Below are 19,542 nucleotides of genomic sequence, written 5' to 3' on the forward strand. Positions count from 1 at the left end.
TCTCCCAGAAACAGTCTCAGAAATATCCCTCACAAATTTAAGTGTCATAACTTCCATGAACAGCCTTCACCTAACCAGACGTAGGAAATTGTCCCGGTTCTTCGTCAGCCATAAGGAATGTGCAGGCTGCAGGCAATGCTGATGAATAACACAGCAACCAGCCCCTCTGCTAGGTAGCCCCTCTCAGACCAGTCGGACTAACAGTTTAATAGCACATTTTCCTATTTTTAGTAGGATCTTCCTGTTTTTGTCTTTCTTCAGGGAGTCTGGGACACCTGACATTGTTTGTGGCTGTTTGAAGAATACCCGCTGTTTCGCAGTGACACAAAGCAGCACAGTACTTCTTAAATTTGCCTTCCATCCCTTTTGAATTAGGAAAGCTGGTTTGTTAAGACTAGACTTTTGGGTACTTACTCAAATGGAGTTTGCACCTAAAAGCTAAGCAAGAGCAGAAACATTAGCTGCCATTAGTCCCAGAATAACGTAGACATTGAAAATCTGAAACCCAGGAAGAACAGTTGTGTCTTCCAGTTACGTTTGAGTGATTTCATTTGAGTATTTACACACTTTTTTTGGTACTTCATGCTGGCAGTAGCCAAGAACAGCACAAGACTGCAGAGTTAAAACTACTTGCCGTGCTCTCCGGCACACTGTAACTATTTCGTTATCTGCTAAACCAGGGCACTTGTGTTCCTTCTGAGCCATCTAGAATTTGATCAATTGAAGAAGAGGAAACAAAACCATTGATAAGCCCTTTACAGTACAAAGCAATTGCTTCAGTGTTTTACTTAGGGGTGTCTCTCACTGGAGCCTAGTAATAAAGACTACAACTGAAGACCTTATGCTATCCAGCTGCGGCAGGGAGTAGCTACCGACAAGGATGGAGGCTGCAAAAGGGCTCATGTTTTCTGGCCTGTCTTCTCACTGTTAAAAGAGCATGGGGACAGTGACATGGAGCGAAGAGGGGAAGAGAAGCTGATTTGGCAGGTCTGGGAATTAGCCCTCCGGAGGGCCAGCTGAGAGAAGCTGTCCTAGGGATCGTTGGAGAAACTGGAGTGGAGGACCTCATGTACAGAAAGAAAACATCTCTGTAGCTTTCACGAGAGGAGGAAGAAAGCAGCTGGCCCGGACGCAGAAAACAGGAGGATGCAAGGCAGTAAGGCTCACGCTGCTACGCAGCTTCCCCCTTCCCGGGCTGTTTGCACCACTTCCCAGCCAGCACCTGACAGCAGGTAGCTACCAGGAGCCAGCCAGCACCTACGGCAAAGAGAAGGATTTCAGGACGCAGCATCCGCCTTAGGCACAAGGCTATAACATTGTGGAATATTAAACATTATAGTTGACTAAATCCTCATTCCGTTGAAGGCAATGCCAATACCTCTGACTTCAATGGAGCGAGTATTTTTCCCATCCCACTGTCTCTCCGATCAGATCTCTGTTTCCTGTTGTCGTCCATTCTATTTTTCTGAAGCTCTTCCAAGCGTTTTCAGAGGAAATTAGCTGATTTCATCTCTTCTAGTTTTAACACTTCTGTAATATAATTGTATTCTTTGTCCTAAAAGGAAACTCTGACAGCATACTTTTCAGGTTTTCCATCTTGAACAGTTCATTTTTGTAAGAATCAATAAAGGTCATGCTATTTAAAAATGCACAGCCTGAGCAGAGTGCAGAAAAGACCACAGAACTGCTCAGTGTTTCCACAGCGATGCATGTATTTTTTTTTTCATCAGCAGATGGTACGGCTGACATCTGCAAAAGCAAAGGGCACAGCTGGGTTACATCTCAGGTTATGGAAAGCAACAACATCTACCATGTGTCACCTGTTTGGACTACATAATTCATCTTTCTCTGAGAACAAAGTGCTTCCCCTATGCATAGAAAATGGCTGCGTGTTTCCTATTTATGACAAAAGTGATGCCTTGTACCCCAGTGGGGACAGAAGAGCAAGAGCCTCTAGTATTAACAATCAGGTACGACATTCATAACAAAAAGCAAAGCTACCAACCTTCAAGGTGTTTTCTACATTCTGGAATTAAAACTCTTTTCATGAAAGATGTTAACCTAAAAGCAATAATCAGTACTTTGACAAAAAAGGCAAGACCTTTTTCCGTGGGAACGTATATGTTTCAGTACTGCACCATTTTTTAAAGCAATGGCCATGTTTGCGTTGAGGATGTCGGCTGATGTGGTCTTGGCCTGGCTGGAGCACTGCAGGGGCAGCGAGGGCTGGGGGAGAGGGCTGCCCACATGCCACACGTCCAGGGGACACCAGCAAAGTGCCACCGCTGCTGTCCCTCCCCAGCTGGCTGCAGGTACTGACAGTCATTTGACCGAAATGGAGAGGAAAACAGCTTTTGGTCCCGGGGAAAGGGTTAGCAAGCAAACCCAAAGAAAGCATACAGTAAGCTTCCAACCACTGAGCAGAAACTGGTGAATTTTAGATCACGCTAATTGTATTCTTTCTGGCTCTACTGTCCAGCATTGCTGAAAAGTGCTTTTTATAGCTCTGTTGTGATTCAGCCTGTGCCAAGTGCTTCCCAGTCTGGATTCCACCCCAGGTATTCTACTTCTGTGCATTACTTGAATGTACTGACCCAATATACAATTTTACAGATGAGGGACAATATTACAGATGAGGGACAATGATATTCTTGAATGCAGAACAAACAGTTGATGCTGTCAGATGCTCTAATCTCTGCACCAGTTCTGTGCATTCAGAGCAGCTGGTAATGCAATTTGGTGTTTCCCTGGAAGCAGGCGGAGGGCATGAACTTTCAGAGGAATAGATGGCATGACTCCAAGAGCACCCCAAAGTTCAGTCCCACCCCCTTATTTGTCCTGGATTAAAGATACTCTGAATGTGTGCTTTCTGTCAGGGACTTTTCTGCATGCTGGTGATAATGTTGCCTTGTTCAGAGGGGTCAGCAAGAACAGTACAGAGTATTTTCCAATTAAATGGTCAGAATTACTTAGCTGAGTCCTTTTATTTAAAAAATAAAAAAAGTTGCTTAACATCTCAGCAAAACAAGATCTCTTTGGCTTGATTCAGGCTTGCATCTAAAAACAAAAAGGGCAAGAGCGCGAATGGCGTCCTGTCCTTGGAATGGGAAATAAACCCAAAAGTGCGGTTACGCCTTTCTTAACTATCTCCAGATTTCAACTCCTGATGTCATAGTTCAGCACTGAGGTGCTCGTGCCCTGAGCATTTTTTATTTTTCACCGGATGTATAGCATAGTCTCAGCAGTATAGCATAGTCTCAGCAGTATAGCACTTCACAGCTTGGTGTGAAACCGTAGGACTGTTCACAGCTTTCAAGAGGGTCCAGAAAATCCTACAAACTAGCAGTGAGATTGGATACAAGCAATAAGATATAACGAACTCACACTAAGGCAGTCCAATCACTACCTTGTTATCATTTTATATATAGCTAATACTAGTAGCTCTCAAAAGGGTAATACTACACCTTTAGACAACTGATCCCCGTCCCCTAAATCAGAGAGGCAGTTGATACCCAGCTCATGGAGGGTACTGATTAGGAGAAATGACAACAACGAACAACAAAGCAGGATTTTCATGCATAACTCATGCCTGGGGGGTGTCCTTGGCCTCTGGAAATTGGGAAATTTCCAGCAGGAAATTTTACTTGTCCCCCAGGAAATTTACCCCCCATTCTTACTTGTCAAAGCAAGACCTCTGTGATTACAGCCATTGGAACGTGGGCTGGGTGCACCCTGGGCACACTGCTCAAGCAAGAAATCAAGCCATTGGCCTGTAATCTCAAAAGAAAAATGGGGTCTTTATTAGAAAGTCACTGTAACTACTGTTGAGAGCATCTCAAAACTGAAAGGGAAATACATGTATTTTAGCAGCCCAGTGACTTCAGAGCCAGCGCTATCTCCAGCGGTACCAGGAGGAAGGGCTCCAGGACTGCATCCTCCGCAGTTACAGAGTAAGACCCTGAATCCCCAGGGACAGATCAGTGGAATGACTGACACTGCAAGGCGTTTGAGGAACTGCAGAGTAGTCTCCAGCTGGTTTTGCTGTTTTCTCTGTTGGATGGAGAAACTTTTCCAAAGCAACCGACTCTGTGCAGTAGATGGATGATGGCTTACAGGGTGGGGTAGGAACAGGAAGCAATAAACTGTCTGGCTGGATTAATACTATCATTAAATAATAGCAATATGTATGTCAGAGCCTCATTTTGCAGGGCTCCAGACCTCTCATTTCATGATTCACACTCTCCTTATAACAAGCCTGTACCTTACCTTGTGCTACCTATGGCGTTCTTGAACACTCCTCTTCCTGCTGGTTAAGGATGAGGAATAATGGACAACTAAGTGTAACCGTCTAGTGTGATGCTATCAGACACAGCATGGATTTAGCAATAAGCATTCTGTGCCATCAGCATTCATTCTGTTTGAAAGGCAGCTTCTGCCTTTGTGCGCTCCTTGTGTGCACTCCTGCAAGAAGCCTGCTGGCAGGCTACGGGAGGAAGGCATGGGAGGCTTCACCGGACATTAGCACTTTGTTAGGAGAACGGTTTCCTGCTAAACATAGGAAGGCTGGTTCCCTGAGGGGGACACCCTCTCCCTTGCTTTGAAGATCAGAAGGCACTCCTGCTCGGCTGGGACCTGGCGTCTCCTGGGCTGCAGCCGCTGCGTATTGCAGCGCGGAGGGGAACAGGGCCAGTCGAAAGCACCTTCGGGGACTGCAGCAGGAGCTTTCCTCAACCTTGTCCTCACCCAGGTGGGATGCAAGAGTGGGCTCCTGTGTCCGAGGAAAAAGCCATTTTTCAGCTGAAATCAGTGAGAGCTGCGATAGTGGCTCCCGGTCTCTACCTCTCCCTAAAATGGCCAGCGAACCCATCCTGAGAAGAAGCGCATGCAGCGCTCTCGGATATTTGCCCCCTGGGCAGATTTACCTGGACTTGAGGTGCCCATCATCCTTCCTCCTCAGCTCCCTGAAAAAGGCAGGGAGGTGCTCCTGCCTCCGAGGGCCACATAATCATAATAAATGCATTTGCTGGAAGAAATTAAACAACAACAGGTGTCCTTCAGAGCCCTCAATGACTGTTAAAGGAATTTACATTTGTGAATAAACAACAGTAGAAATTATTTATCTGACAGCTTCTCATTATTAAAATTAAGACCCTGCTTAATCCTGCCAATGTCAGTGGGACCCAAGATGACCTGCTAAGTGCCGGTCACGAAAGTTAATGTTGCTTAAGGGAAGTTTTAATGGAAGCAGCCCATTTAAAAAAAAAATAGTATAAAAATATTTTGGAGCTGTCTTTGCAGCTGCTGAAGTCACTGGCAAAATCCCATGGCTTTCAGTGAAGCGACGAAGCAGAATTTTTGAGACTGTCTACAACAAATGCCCTGTGCAACACTGCAGTTTTGGGGACTTACACTGGGAGGAATTTTGGTCCTCTACAGTCAGATGTGTTCCAGCAAACAGTCCCCAAGGCAGAAGCTGCACATCCACTTGGAGAAAATTCCTTATCTGCTACACAGCCTTCCTATCACCTTGTCAGACCTTTTTTTCCTCTGCCTGCAAAATGAGGATGCTAGTGGTCATCTGTACTTCTAATGTGCTTTTAAAGTTTAATGCACTTGGAAAGTTTCTCCCTAGTGTTGTTGTTAAATTACCCAATTTGAGGTATAAGATATCCCACAATGCCATAATTTTGAGTGAGACCTTAAATTCAAACCCTGATGACTTAGCAGAGAGCATATACCACATATGCTCAGTGAGGCTTAATGTGAGCAATGTTAAGTAAGATAGGGAAGGTTTTATGCTGACTAGCTTTTCTTTTTTTTTTTTTTTCCATATATTTTATTGCTACTCAAAAGTCAAGGATTGATAGGTAAAACAATGCATTTGCAGCAGATTTGTCAAAAGTAAAAATATTGATTTTTGAAGAAGCTTGCCCACAGTGTAAAAGTAAGTCAAAGTTAAAAATCAATAGAGATAAATTAGGACTTCTCTAGCTATATAAACGTTACAATAACAGAGCCTTTAATGCATAAAAATCCTGTACATCAGATGACAAAAATAGTTTAAATTTACTTTTTCCTTCAATTGTAAAAGGCAAGGTAAAATATCAGTTATCTGCTGCTCTAAATTTTGAACAGTAGAGTATATTATTCTTCCAGAGACATTCTTTTCCAGAGATACTATTTTTCTAGCGTACCAAGAGTCCTATCGATGCTCATCATCCTCACACGATCGCACTCCGCCCCTGCTGTACCCACACAGGACTGGGCAGCTCCGTCTTGGGGGAGACACTCTTGTCCCAGGAGCACAGAGAAGCACCGGTCTGACAAACTTTAGAACCTGCTTTGTGGCCACCTCCAAACGCTTTCCACCTGCCTGTAAGCCGTTAGCCCAAACTCCAGAGCCACATCCTGCACGTACAGAAGCCTCTGAAGAGGGTGGAAGGGGTTAGTGCCCGGGACTCAGCCCTCCTGATGGAGTTTCTCACCCAGCGTTGTTCACAACTGTGGTTTAGCAAGGGGATAACTCTATTCTGGGCCTTTTTGCTAAATTAGATGCCACTGTTGGGATGATATGTCCTTATTTACTTTTTTTGCCCCTCCAGGGTGCATGAGACATTGTCCTTCAATAACATCTTTGCTACTCCTGGACCCGTATTACACAGAATTGTTTTTCAGCAATTCCAGCAAGTTCCTAGCATAGCTCCTTGCTTGATCAAGTTGTCTTCCTGCATTTCTCTCTGATTATTTTATCTTCATGATGTCTGGCTGATTTAGGCTAGGGGCAATAGAAGAGTATGATTTCCTGGGGAGCAGCAGACACGGCCGCTACACTGACCTTACCCCATGTTTCCTGGAGATTTTGGCCGGGTAGCTTTAAACGTCTCCTTGTCTCAGATCACTAAACGAGGATAGTGCTACCTCTCAGGCACTTTGTTGTACCGGTATGAATTATATGAGTATTTTGTAATTTATGAAACTCTGCTAGTGACCTCGAGAAACACTCCGGATTGTTGGGAATATCCTGTGACTGACCACAGAAAGGGAACGGGCGGGTGATCGGCCTCGTAGCTGGTCTGGGAGCTCCGGTGTGGTGGGTGTTTGTGGGAAGAGAAAGGACAACAGCTTATCTTTGAAGTGGCTGCCTCTCTTACCCACCACCTTACAATCGGCCAGAACTCGCTTGTGAGAGAAGGTCAGCAGCTATCCCCCTTGGGTCTGAGAAAAGATTGTTTTAAATACTTATGGCGGGCTTTTAGACCATCCATTTTTTGCAACAGTTATACTATTTATGACAAGTTGCTCAAATGAGACTTTTCAATTGCTTATGTGGGAGGAAGCATTTGGCAACCGGACAGAGAAAACCAGATTTTTTTTTAGGAGATGCTTTATCCCCAAAGTGCAATTGTTTTGTCACACTTTTCTTTCACTCTCTCAAGGTTGAAAAGTTTTTGGCAGCAATAACTGTAGAGCTTGCAAAAGACATGGTTTCCAGCACAGCGTGTCAGATGAACCTAATGAGACGGATCCTTGGCGGCTGTAAGCAGGTACAGCTCCATTGACAACGGTACAGCGAGACTGATTTACACCTGCAGAAGATAAGACCCAATATGTTTTAAACTTGGAGGTTGCAATTATAGCTCTGAATACAGCTTAATGGCTCATGCCTTTACTCTGTTCCAATACTGTGTATGATGCCATTTCCATGAACTGTGGTAATGGGATATTATACCATTACAGTAGTTTTGGTTGGCTTCTTCTTTCTCCTCATCTTTTTATTGGAAGTATTCATGCAATTGCATGTAAATAGATTTCTTTTACAGCTCTTGATGTAAAAATGACTTTTTAATGGTATTTTTGTTGCATCTGCTCCAGTTGATGATTAGGCCTGAGAATAGCAAACTTTCTCTAGTACACTTTCTTGACTTGAGGCTGGTAATTGTTCTGGTGCTCGAAGGACTGGACATATTCAACAAGTTGAGCCCATCAGGCGGATCTCTGTAAGTGCAACTATACTAATATGAATGCAAAAATACATTCTCAGTTGCATGCAAACTGTGCTCGTTTAAGCGGCACAGAAAAATATTTCCCTCCCCAGTAAATGAGGTTTTACAGCCTGTGTTGTGCTGGACGTGATATCATGTGACCGTTGGTTCATCTTGACCTGATAGCTGGAGTAGATGGAGAGTCTATACATTTTACTTAATATACTCGACATTCACACCCAGGAGCATTCACATACACATATGCAAAACCGGGAATTTCCCATGCAGGCAAATTTCTGTATGCAAGCAAATGCAGAATTTGACAATGCAGCTTTGTGCTCACTTTTACTTTTAAAGATGTACACCAACAGTTGTAAACAGTCCTAAACTGACGGGCACGGATAGTATATGCAAAGGTTTTACATAAACAATAAGGGATCTGGGGACATGCTGTACGGGTTCGGTCATCCTGTGTTACTCCCTGGTAATATATGCCTAGGAAAAGTGGAGTCTATGGCCTATTCTGTTTACCTGAAAAGGCAGGTCTCCCATTTTCATAGCTTTTCCTTAGTAGCAAGGTAATAATCAGGTCCTGAGTATTAAGCAGAAATTAGAAAAAAAAAAAATTCTCATATTTATTAAAATTCCACAGTGTGTAGGCTCTCTAAAGAGTCATTAAGTGATGAGTTCTTTACACAAAATTTAATTTAACTAATTTCCTTATAAAATTCTCCATACAGAGCTTCCCAAAATGTTTACCAGTGCAATAAACCATTACAGGGACTGTTTTAAGTCATTTGCCTCCCAACAAAATAGACATTTTGGAACATTTTGATTTCTGCTGTGTAATAAATGAAGTACTACAATTCTAAACTTAATATCTGGCATGACCATTATTTTTCCTTGCTTTACATCCTTCCTAGAGGTTCACCATGACATAAAAAGAAAAATTGTTGTAATATTTTCTGTGCATAGGGAAACATTTTTTCCTCCAAGTTTGTCTTTCAGGATGACTTACTGTAGGTTGCCTTTTTTTATTTTCCCAAGTATGTTTAGTTTATAAAAGCTTGACCTCTAATTAGAGGCTAATTCACTGGAGCTGAGACATGTCCTGTAATAAATGAGAACAGTGGATTTTTGGACAGAACCCCACTGACTGGGAATGGACCTTGTCCTTGAAGGGCCTAAGAGACTTGACACTTTCTTAGTTTATTTAAAACACCGATGCTTTTAAACTTGAGTTAATTTATAGTTTTTCTTGTATCTGTGATTATTCTAAGTGAGAACATGCCAATCTTTTATACTATAATATAAACACTTCCCCAGCATCACCAAGAATATTTTAATTGATGTAACTGAGAATCACGTCAGCTCTTCAGACTGGACACTTCGGCAGCTCATCATTATTTTACAGTTGACCAATGTACTCAAGTTTACCGACTCCAACTGCTAAGTCTGCAGTTTGTAGCAAAAGTCCCTGTAGTCTCTGTCACTACGTCCACCTTGTGGGCCATAGATGCTAATGCCGGGGACACATCCTCCGGCCTCCTTTGGAAAGGACCCCAGTGTTTATCGTTCATCCCTCACTTTGCTCCATTCCTTAGTTGCCACTGCCAGCACCAACTTTGCCAGTGTTAAAAGATATTTCAGCTGGCATCACCAGCCACTGTCAGTGCCAAGACACGTAAGGTCTCTTTGACCTTAAACTAGGGTTAGAGAAACAGACTGTTAAAAAGTCCATTTCGTGATCTGATCGTCTCATCTCAGTCTTGCCATCTAAACACCAGCAAAAATGAACGCTTTACCTCAGCCATGGTTCCTCTGTCTCCCTGTGAAGACCTATTGCTATGGAGCTGTTTAACCACTCCAGCTGCATTCATTCATTCATTCATCACATATTATGTCACTTATCTCTTTGCTTCTTGAAGCATTACAATTTTAAGACTCATATTGTACGAGCTGTAAATACATTTGATGTAGTTTCCCTGCTACTGAATATAAACCCAAGAGTTTGGAAATGGAAAAACACTAAGCCCAAGCACACTTTGTATAAATAATATCATACTATACCAATGATACTCTGGAAAAAAAATAAATGCAAAAGTTAACTGAGTTTCAATGCATGCCCACGAGGTACATACAATTTAAGAGTCTTCCTTTACAGGGAATACCATATTTCAAAACATTAGTTAAATAAAGGTAGAATATTTTATATTCTTAAAACCTGATTTATATCTAGTGCAGTCTATTTACATCATCCCTTACTGGAAGTTCTCATGTGAAGATTTAAGACTGCAATGCTCAGAACAGCAAAAGCGCCCTGGTTACCCAGGAGCCCAGCCTGACGGGAGGATACGCCAGGCTTTCTGCAGTCCCACCTGCACCTTGCAAAATAGTTTGCAAAATACTTCACAAGAATATGCAAATCCTGCTTCCTGATCCATTGCCTCCTCCAGTATCATCTTCAGTTTTAAGCATATGTTTATAATTTGACAAGGGCTGTGTTAACCCAAAGAAACCTTGCTGAGTCTGCTGTGATTCTTGCTCCAAAATGCCCCTGGATATCCAGTATCATTATAGACAATACACAGACATCCCAAAGGAGGGAGTGGATGTCTAGCTATACCCCAATCCTTTGCTAGCACCTATAAGATGACTTCACTGCCATTTGGCTCAAGCCTAAGCCTGCTCTCAAACCTAGAGTCACTTGCCAGCCACGCTTTACATACCAGCACGCACTGAGACACAAACTCAGCCTGAGCTCTCTGGAGGGATCAGTCTGATCACCTCTGGTGTCTTTGCGTAGGCTCAAGCACTCGCTCTTGTAACCTAGGAGCAGGCACAGAGATGTGTATGCTACATGCCCGTCTCAGCTCTTCCTAAGCCCAGACATAAAGGCAAACCGGGAACAGAAAGTGCACAAGCTGTTGGGCTTGGCACGCCTGGGTCCGCCTGCACGCCTGCTCCCCACTTAACGTTCTCCAAAGGTCACAAAGACAGGAGAATCCCAATAGACTCTCTCATCCTTGCCCCTGCTCCCCTTGCTTCTCCTCACCCCCCAGGTACATTCGGTGTTTTTCCAAGCACTCATAAATTCTCACGCTCATCCAAACTCTCACACCTCTGGCCAGCTCACCTGAGCCAGAACTCGCTGGTTTTTAACACTTCAATGGACACAAAGTCCTGTGACACGTCGAAGTTATCTGAATATAACTTTAAAATCACTTTTTCTGAAAATCCTTCCGTGTGAGGCAGCAAACATCATTTTAGCCACTGTTCCCAAGACAGACCCAAAGTCCCCAGAGAGTAATTTACCTAAAATTCCCCAATGAGTCAGGAGCAGATCTGGCACCTGAAACCAGAGCTGCCAAGTCCTCCTGCACTGCCATAACACCCCGCTAACACTGCTTTCGCTGTCGTTGCCGCTAGTACAGTACTCTCAAATCTGGTTTGCTCTCCAAAGTGAAATACTGGTACAACTCTGATGCCCTAGAAGTACCAAACAACTGAAGTGCTTGAGCTCAGGCTGATAACCTGTTTCCAGGGCTGTAGGATTTTAACAGGAGAATCAGAAAGATCAATGTTTTCTCTTGTCAGGTCCTCCTCAAAATTACAAGGATTTTCCAGTCTCCTGGTTAACAGAGGCAATATACAGCAACCCAAACGCCCATCAGGCAATAAAAACAGCTCAAACAAGACAAAACCTATTTATGTACGAGGAAGATAAGTGTCTGGAAGAATCATGAATGATATATATTGAAACCATAAAGACTTGCTCATCTACATCAATGCTTCCTGAAGGAACTTAAGTCTTCATTTTGCAGAGGATGAATATGATAACCCTGGCTATACCAGGCCCTGAGCAGAGGTTCCTCCGCATCCACAAAGCCAGCCAAGCTCCTGACTAACACAGCCGAGGAGCACCAGGAGCACCGAGGCTCTGCCGGCTCTTCTCCTGACATCCGTACATGCACCAGGGCAGCAGACAGTGCAGCAACGGGGAGCGGAGATGAGAGGCAAGCTCTCCAGAAGGCATCCACTGTGGTACAGGAAGGACATGGACATCCGTACAGTGGGGCAAGACCTAAACTTATCTTCTACTGCTGTGCAAGGGCTGGGTGTGCCACTTGTGCCTGGAGGTGCAATGCAGGTGGGAAGGGATATTGCCAAGTCACACAGACACGGCACTGCCGCTTCTCCCGAGCTGCGGCGTGGCAGCAGGGCCATTGGAGCAGAAATGTACCATGATCAACAATACACGTTAAGAAACCTTTAAGCACAGCAATTTGTTACCAGATTAGAGCTGTTCTTGGACTTTCTCTTTAGTCATTTGCCTTTCCAGAAAATCTCAAGTTTTAAATGCTGCCAGGGTATATGCCAAAAAAGTTTCTCTCTCCCTAACATGCTGTAGTCCTGAAACTGATATTAGAAATCATTCATTACTACCAGTTTCAGAGCAGCTACATCAGCATTTTATAACGTCAACAAAATCTAAGCTTTCTTAATGAAATGTTCCTATGCTTACCTGTAACAATGTCAGCTCCCTCAGCAATCTTTTAATTCAAAATGGATTGTCTTTATATTTTGGGATTAGCTTGACTATACACATCAACACTATCAATGCATAATCACGGTTTATGAAGCCAATTTACCAAAAAGTGACTTTATACAAACAAAGTCAATGTTTGCATGCCTCAGTATCCGGTATGTGCTCAGCTGCACTAAAAGGGGGTTCTGAATAAACGCGGGAAGGAGATAGCAAGAGCACCAGCGCCTGAGTCATGCAAGCCCTGATTTTGTTTGCATAAAATCTACCTGATTGGCTCCCTAATGACGTACACCCTGACTTTCCACTGATTGTATCTGCTTCTGCATTCGAATCACAATATGCAACCTCAACGCCATATTTAGAAACATTTTGCTAGGACCTCTAGGACAGGAGGTATACAACTTGTTAAAAATGTGAGTTTCTTGTGAGACTGTCTGGGTCAAAAGAAAACTGGGGATGTCCCTGCTAAAGCAGCAGCCTGTCCCTTCATCCTGGGAAGCTCTCCACCCCCTCTGCCCCCTTCCCCTTTAAAAGCTCAGTCACAGCACCGTCAGTTAGGATGATTTTTGTAGGTTTGTCTTAACCAAAGCTCTCTGCGAATACTGCAGGCACAGCTCCCTCCATAGACCAAAGACATGTTCTGAAAAGTTTTGCATGTTCACTGCACAGGCTATGCCCACACTTTACAGTATCTGACAGAGCTGCTCTTCCCTTTGCCTCAGTGTCAGTGTCTTCAAGGAAAGTAAATAAAAATTAAGACCAAAAAAAATCTCTTCAAAGCTCCATTTGGAGGATCTCAACTGTGGTGTTTGGCTCCCGGTTGGAGTTCGAGCTAGTGCAGAAAAATAATTATATCAGAGTCAAGGTCTATCTTATCTATAAGAGAGAGAGGAACACTGGCCTTTGCACTGCAGCGGTATAATGAAGAGAAGAAAATACATCCAGAAGAAATTAACCTGAGCCTGTGGAGCAGCAAATTAACCTTGCCCTGGAGGTGGAAGGCCAGTCAGTGGAGGATGGGGACGATGGTCCATCTACACCAGAGGTGTCTCCCAGGTCAGAAGAACGTACCTCTCATATTAACACCACCTCCACAAGGAAGAGAAGACGGGTTATAGTTGTGGGTGACTCCCTTCTGAGGGGAACCAAGGTCCGATATGCCGGACGGACCCTCCTCTTAGGGAAGTCTGCTGCCTGCCTGGGGCCCGGGTGAAGGATGTCACAAGGGTACTCCCTAGCCTGGTACAGCCCTCGGACTATTACCCCCTACTGCTCTTCCATGTGGAGGGTGATGAAGCTGCAACACGAAGTCCTAGGGCGATCAAAAGAGACTTCAGGGCCTTGGGATGGCTAGTAAGGAACTCTGGAGCACAGGTTATTTTCTCCTCTCTCCTTCCAGTTGTGGGCAGTGGCACTAGAAGGAACAGAGGCACCCAATCTGTCAACTCATGGCTCCGTGGCTGGTGTCATCGCCACGGATTTGGTTTTTTTGACAACGGGATGGCCTACACAGCACCAGGTTTGCTGGCGTCTGATAGGATTCATCTTTCTCAAAGGGGAAAGAGAATCTTTGCTCAGGAACTTGCGGGGCTCATCGACAGAGCTTTAAACTAGACTTGAAGGGGGAGGGGGATAATATCAGGCTTGCCCGAGGGAAGCTGAGGGACGACGTGCCACGGTTAGAGGGAGCGGGTGCCAGCGAGGGCACTCGGCCTGCGTCTCTGAGATGTGCGGGGTACGCCGGGGCACAGCCGAAGTCGAACAGAGTTGAGCTAGGGGATACTGAGGCAATAGGAGCCAAGAGGGAAACGCCAGTGAAACGCCTCAAAGCACACAAGGGGTGTTCTTCTATGAACGAGAGACAGACGACAGCCCAGCTGAAGTGCCTCTGCACCAATGCACGCAGCATGGGCAACAAGCAGGAGGAGCTGGAAGCCATTGTACATCAGGAAAACTATGATATGGTTGCCATCACGGAAACGTGGTGGGATGACTCGCACAACTGGAGTGCGGCGATGGATGGCTATAAACTCTTCAGGAGGGACAGGCGAGGCAGGAGAGGTGGTGGGGTAGTCCTATACGTTAGGGAGTGTCTGGATAGTTTAGAGCTCGATGACGGTGACGATAGGGTGGAGTGTCTATGGGTAAGAATCAGGGGAAAGCCAACAAGGCAGATATTGTGGTGGGAGTCTGTTACAGGCCACCCAACCAGGATGAGGAGACTGACGAACTATTCTATAAGCAGCTGGGAGAAGCCTCACGATCGCTAGCCCTTGTTCTTGTGGGGGACCTCAACCTACCAGATGTCTGCTGGAAATACAATACAGCAGAGAGGAAACAGTCTAGGAGGTTCCTGGAGCGTGTGGCAGATAACTGCCTGACACAGCCGGTGAGGGAGCCGACGAGGGAAGGTGCCCCGCTGGACCTCTTGTTCACCAACAGAGAAGGACTTGTGAGCCATGTGATGGTTGGAGGCCATCTTGGGCAGAGTGATCACGAAATGATAGAGTTTTTGATACGTGGAGAAGCGGCGAGGGGGGTCAGCAGAACTGCCACCTTAGACTTCCGGAGGGCGGACTTCGGCCTGTTTAGGAGACTGGTCGAGAGAGTCCCCTGGGAGGCAGCTCTTATGGGCAAAGGAGTCCAGGGAGGCTGGACATTCTGTAAGGAGGAAGTCCTAAAGGCACAAGAGCGGGCTGTCCCCAGGTGCCGAAAGACGAGCCGGCGGGGAAGAAGACCGGCCTGGCTGACTAGAGAGCTCTGGCTCGAACTCAGGAAAAAGAGGAGAGTCTGTGACCTCTGGAAGAAGGGGCGGGCAACTCAGGAGGACTACAAAGGTGTAGCAAGGCTGTGCAGGGAGAAAATTAGAAGGGCCAAAGCCGAGCTAGAGCTCAGTCTGGCTGCTGCTATAAAAGACAACAAAAAACACTTCTTCAAATACATTAGCAGCAAAAGGAGAGCTAAGGAGAATCTCCAGCCCCTAGTAGACAGGGGAGGGAACACAGTGACCAAGGATGAGGAAAAGGCTGAGGTACTTCTTTGCCTCAGTCTTTAATAGCAGGGCCAATTGTTCTCTGGGTACCCAGCCCCCTGAGTCGGAAGATAGGGACGGGGACCAGAATGGAGCCCCCATAATCCAGGGGGAAATGGTGAGTGACCTGCTGCACCACTTAGACACTCACAAGGCTATGGGGCCTGACGAGATCCACCCGAGAGTACTGAAGGAACTGGCAGAAGTGCTCACCAAGCCTCTTTCCATCATTTACCAGCAGTCCTGGCTAACTGGGGAGGTCCCAGTTGACTGGAGATTAGCTAATGTGACGCCCATCTTCAAGAAGGGCTGGAAGGAGGACCCGGGGAACTACAGGCCTGTCAGCCTGACCTTGGTACCAGGGAAGCTGATGGAGCAGATCATCCTGAGTGCCATCACACGGCATGTAGAGGATAACCAAGGGATCAAGCCCAGCCAGCATGGGTTCAGGAAAGGCAGGTCCTGCTTGACCAACCTGATCTCCTTCTACGACAAGGTGACCTGCCTAGTAGATGAGGGAAAGGCTGTGGATGTTGTCTATCTAGACTTCAGTAAAGCCTTTGACACGGTTTCCCACAGCATTCTCCTGGAGAAACTGGCTGCTCATGGCTTGGAGGGGTGTACTCTTCGCTGGGTAAAGAACTGGCTGGATGGCTGGGCGCAAAGAGTGGTGGTGAATGGAGTTTACTCCAGTTGGCGGCCGGTCACAAGTGGTGTTCCCCAGGGCTCTGTGCTGGGGCCAGTTCTGTTTAATATCTTTATCAACGATCTGGACGAGGGGATCGAGTGCACCCTCAGTCAGTTTGCAGATGACACCAAGTTGTGTGGGAGTGTTGATCTGCTGGAGGGTAGGAAGGCTCTGCAGAGGGACCTGGACAGGCTGGATCAATGGGCCGAGGTCAATTGTATGAGGTTTAACAAGGCCAAGTGCAAGGTCCTGCACTTGGGCCACAGCAACCCCATGCAACGCTACAGGCTTGGGGAAGAGTGGCTGGAAAGCTGCCAGGCAGAAAAGGACCTGGGGGTGTTGGTTGACAGCCGCCTGAATATGAGCCAGCAGTGTGACCAGGTGGCCAAGAAGGCCAATGGCATCCTGGCTTGTATCAAAAATAGCGTGGCCAGCAGGACTACTAGGGCAGTGATCGTGCCCCTGTACTCGGCACTGGTGAGGCCGCACCTCGAATACTGTGTTCAGTGTTGGGCCCCTCACTCCAAGAGAGACATTGAGGTGCTGGAGCGTGTCCAGAGAAGGGCAACGAAGCTGGTGAAGGGTCTGGAGCACAAGTCTGATGGGGGGCGGCTGAGGGAACTGGGGTTGTTCAGCCTGGAGAAAAGGAGGCTGAGGGGAGACCTTATTGCTCTCTACAGCTACCTGAAAGGAGGGTGTAGAGAGGTGGGGTCGGTCTCTTCTCCCAGGTAACAAGTGATAGGACGAGAGGAAATGGCCTCAAGTTGCGCCAGGGGAGGTTTAGACTGGATATTAGGAAATTTTTCTTCACTGAAAGGGTTATCAAGCATTGGAACAGGCTGCCCAGGGAAGTGGTTGAGTCCCCATCCCTGGAGGTGTTTAAAAGACGTTTGGATGAGGTGCCTAGGGACATGGTGTAGTGGTGGACTTGGCAGTGCTAGGTTTACGGTTGGACTTGATGATCTTAAAGGTCTTTTCCAACCTATACAATTCTGTGATTCCAATTCTGAGTTTCCTTTATTTTATTCAAGACTTGATTTAACTCGCTGCTTTCTAAATAGATTATGGTACTGTTCTTGTATCTAGTTTTGTTGTGGGGTTTTTTGGTTGTTTTTGTTTGTTTGTTGGCGGGTTGTGGTTTTTGGGTTTTTTTGTTTTTTTTTTTTAAGGAGCCCTTCCACTGTCAGTAGCTATAAAGTAGTCCTGGATTACATAGGAAATGGTGTCTCCGCAGAATGCTAATAAAATGATGCAGTGAAGTATTTGGAGACAAGAGCGTACCTTTATATGAATAGCTGGGATTAGCTTCATGTTATGTGATAGGGCAACGCATGCAAATAACAAACTTGCTGTCATTTGCTTTTTCCCCCTTAGTTGTATTGCTAAAAATTCATTAGTACAGGGATCTCCGAGAAAGTCAACACACTCCCCAAGAAAGGAACAGTGAAGGTGCCAGAATTAGCCAGTTTCTATTATTTCTGCTTGATGAAGAAGATTAAGGGCTGAAGATCATGCAGTGCATCACAACAGCGCTCCATATTTTCTGTTTCTGCAAGTAAGATCTGACATTTACAGTCTGCTGAAGTACAGGACCCAGCTCTCATCTACTGTAAACTGGTACAACTCCACTGGCTGCACTGGAAAGTACTGGTTTATACCACTGGAGCACTGGCTAGAGATGTCAGGATAGGTGCTCATTGGAATCCCCACCTTATATTTCCAAACACCGGGCTAGTGATGACTGATCTTGTCATCTTCTCGTTAGTACTGGACAGCTTTACATAAAGTGGATGCTTCTGCTTTTTTTTGCTGTTCAGGTTTTTCTAGCTTTGGAAGTCTCCCTTATAGCTAGCAATATATCATCAAGGCTATAAAATCTCTTTGAAGAGTAGCACTATTCTTACTTAGGATTTAGGATTCCACCAGGTCAGTCAGACTTTAGTTTAGGAAACTTTATAGAACAAATATTAGTTGTTAATGAATTTTACCCTTGAGAACCCCACTGCAAATCTGATACAAGAGCCTGGATGGATCATTAATCAGGCATCTTTGTTTTAACACTGTTTGAAAATTACTGCTAGAGTGAAATCAATGAAAAAAAAAAAAACCGCAGAGTATCATTCCTCACTTTCAATAACATTATTTTCCAGCACATTATGCCACCAAAACACCATCCAGATGTTATTGCAGCCCTTTCAGATCTTTATACATATGTCTCAATGCGGAGAAACCCAAGCTGAATACATAACAGCAATTACAAAACACATCTGCAGCACACCTTATTCCATTTGAAGATTCTTCAGTTATTCTGTTTCAGGTTTGCTTGTGTTCTTTAAACATGATTTGGCAAAATAATTACAGTCGGAGATCAGAAGAACGCTCTTTTTCGAAATGCACTGTCTTTTATTTATTTGAAGGTATATATTGCTCCCTGCTTTGTTGGATTTCATTTCCGTGTTAGTGAGTGTTTGTGGTATTCATTCAAATCTTGTACTTCACATCTTAGTATCGATCTTTATTTCTTCTGTCCTTGATCAGGAATCCCAGAGTTAAAAGATTCTCTAATCTCAGCAGCACAGTCTCCTCGTGCTTGTCATATGTATTAGACTGATATCTGAGAAGTACAAAATGCTCTTCCCCAGGAGAAGGCTGATGGTGAAGCTGCTTCTCCCTTCTGCCCATCACTAGGGCTTTTCTCAGGAGAGAGGGACTCCTTCCGTGTAGTCAAACTTACTTTGTAGATTTGAATCTTGTTCATGCTCCCAGAATACATATCGAAGCAATCCTTTGGGTCAAAGATACAGAGCAGTACGTAGTCCCCTCGGTGGAGCCAGGAGATGGCTGTCACATCCCACAGCCTCCCAGAGCACAGCGTGCAGTGCTGAAGTGATGCTCCCCGCATGCTGGAGTTTCGCAGCCATCCGAAACCCAGCGAGAGCAACAGCGTAAACACAGCCCACTCGCCCGTCCTACACCAGCCTAGCACAGTCAGCTATCCGTGTGCCTGCGCACACTGGCTGCTACCCAGTGCTGATTACACTGTTTACTGGGGTAAAAGCAAGTGATACAGCAACAGGCTAGAAAGAAGGCAGCTGAGTTCAGGAGACAGAGAACTACACTGGATCTGGCTTCAGACATCAAGTAGTAGAGGTAACACTCTGGTGATGAAGTTATGAAAGACACAAATTTCTCTTCCTTCAATAGGCTACTGCACAGTCTATTCACTATACTCCAAAACAGGATACAAACTTTCCACCACACCAAGGGCTTAATTGGGAACATAAAATATTCC

The sequence above is a fragment of the Mycteria americana genome, chromosome 12 (assembly GCF_035582795.1).
Source record: "Mycteria americana isolate JAX WOST 10 ecotype Jacksonville Zoo and Gardens chromosome 12, USCA_MyAme_1.0, whole genome shotgun sequence".
Lineage (NCBI taxonomy): Eukaryota > Metazoa > Chordata > Aves > Ciconiiformes > Ciconiidae > Mycteria > Mycteria americana.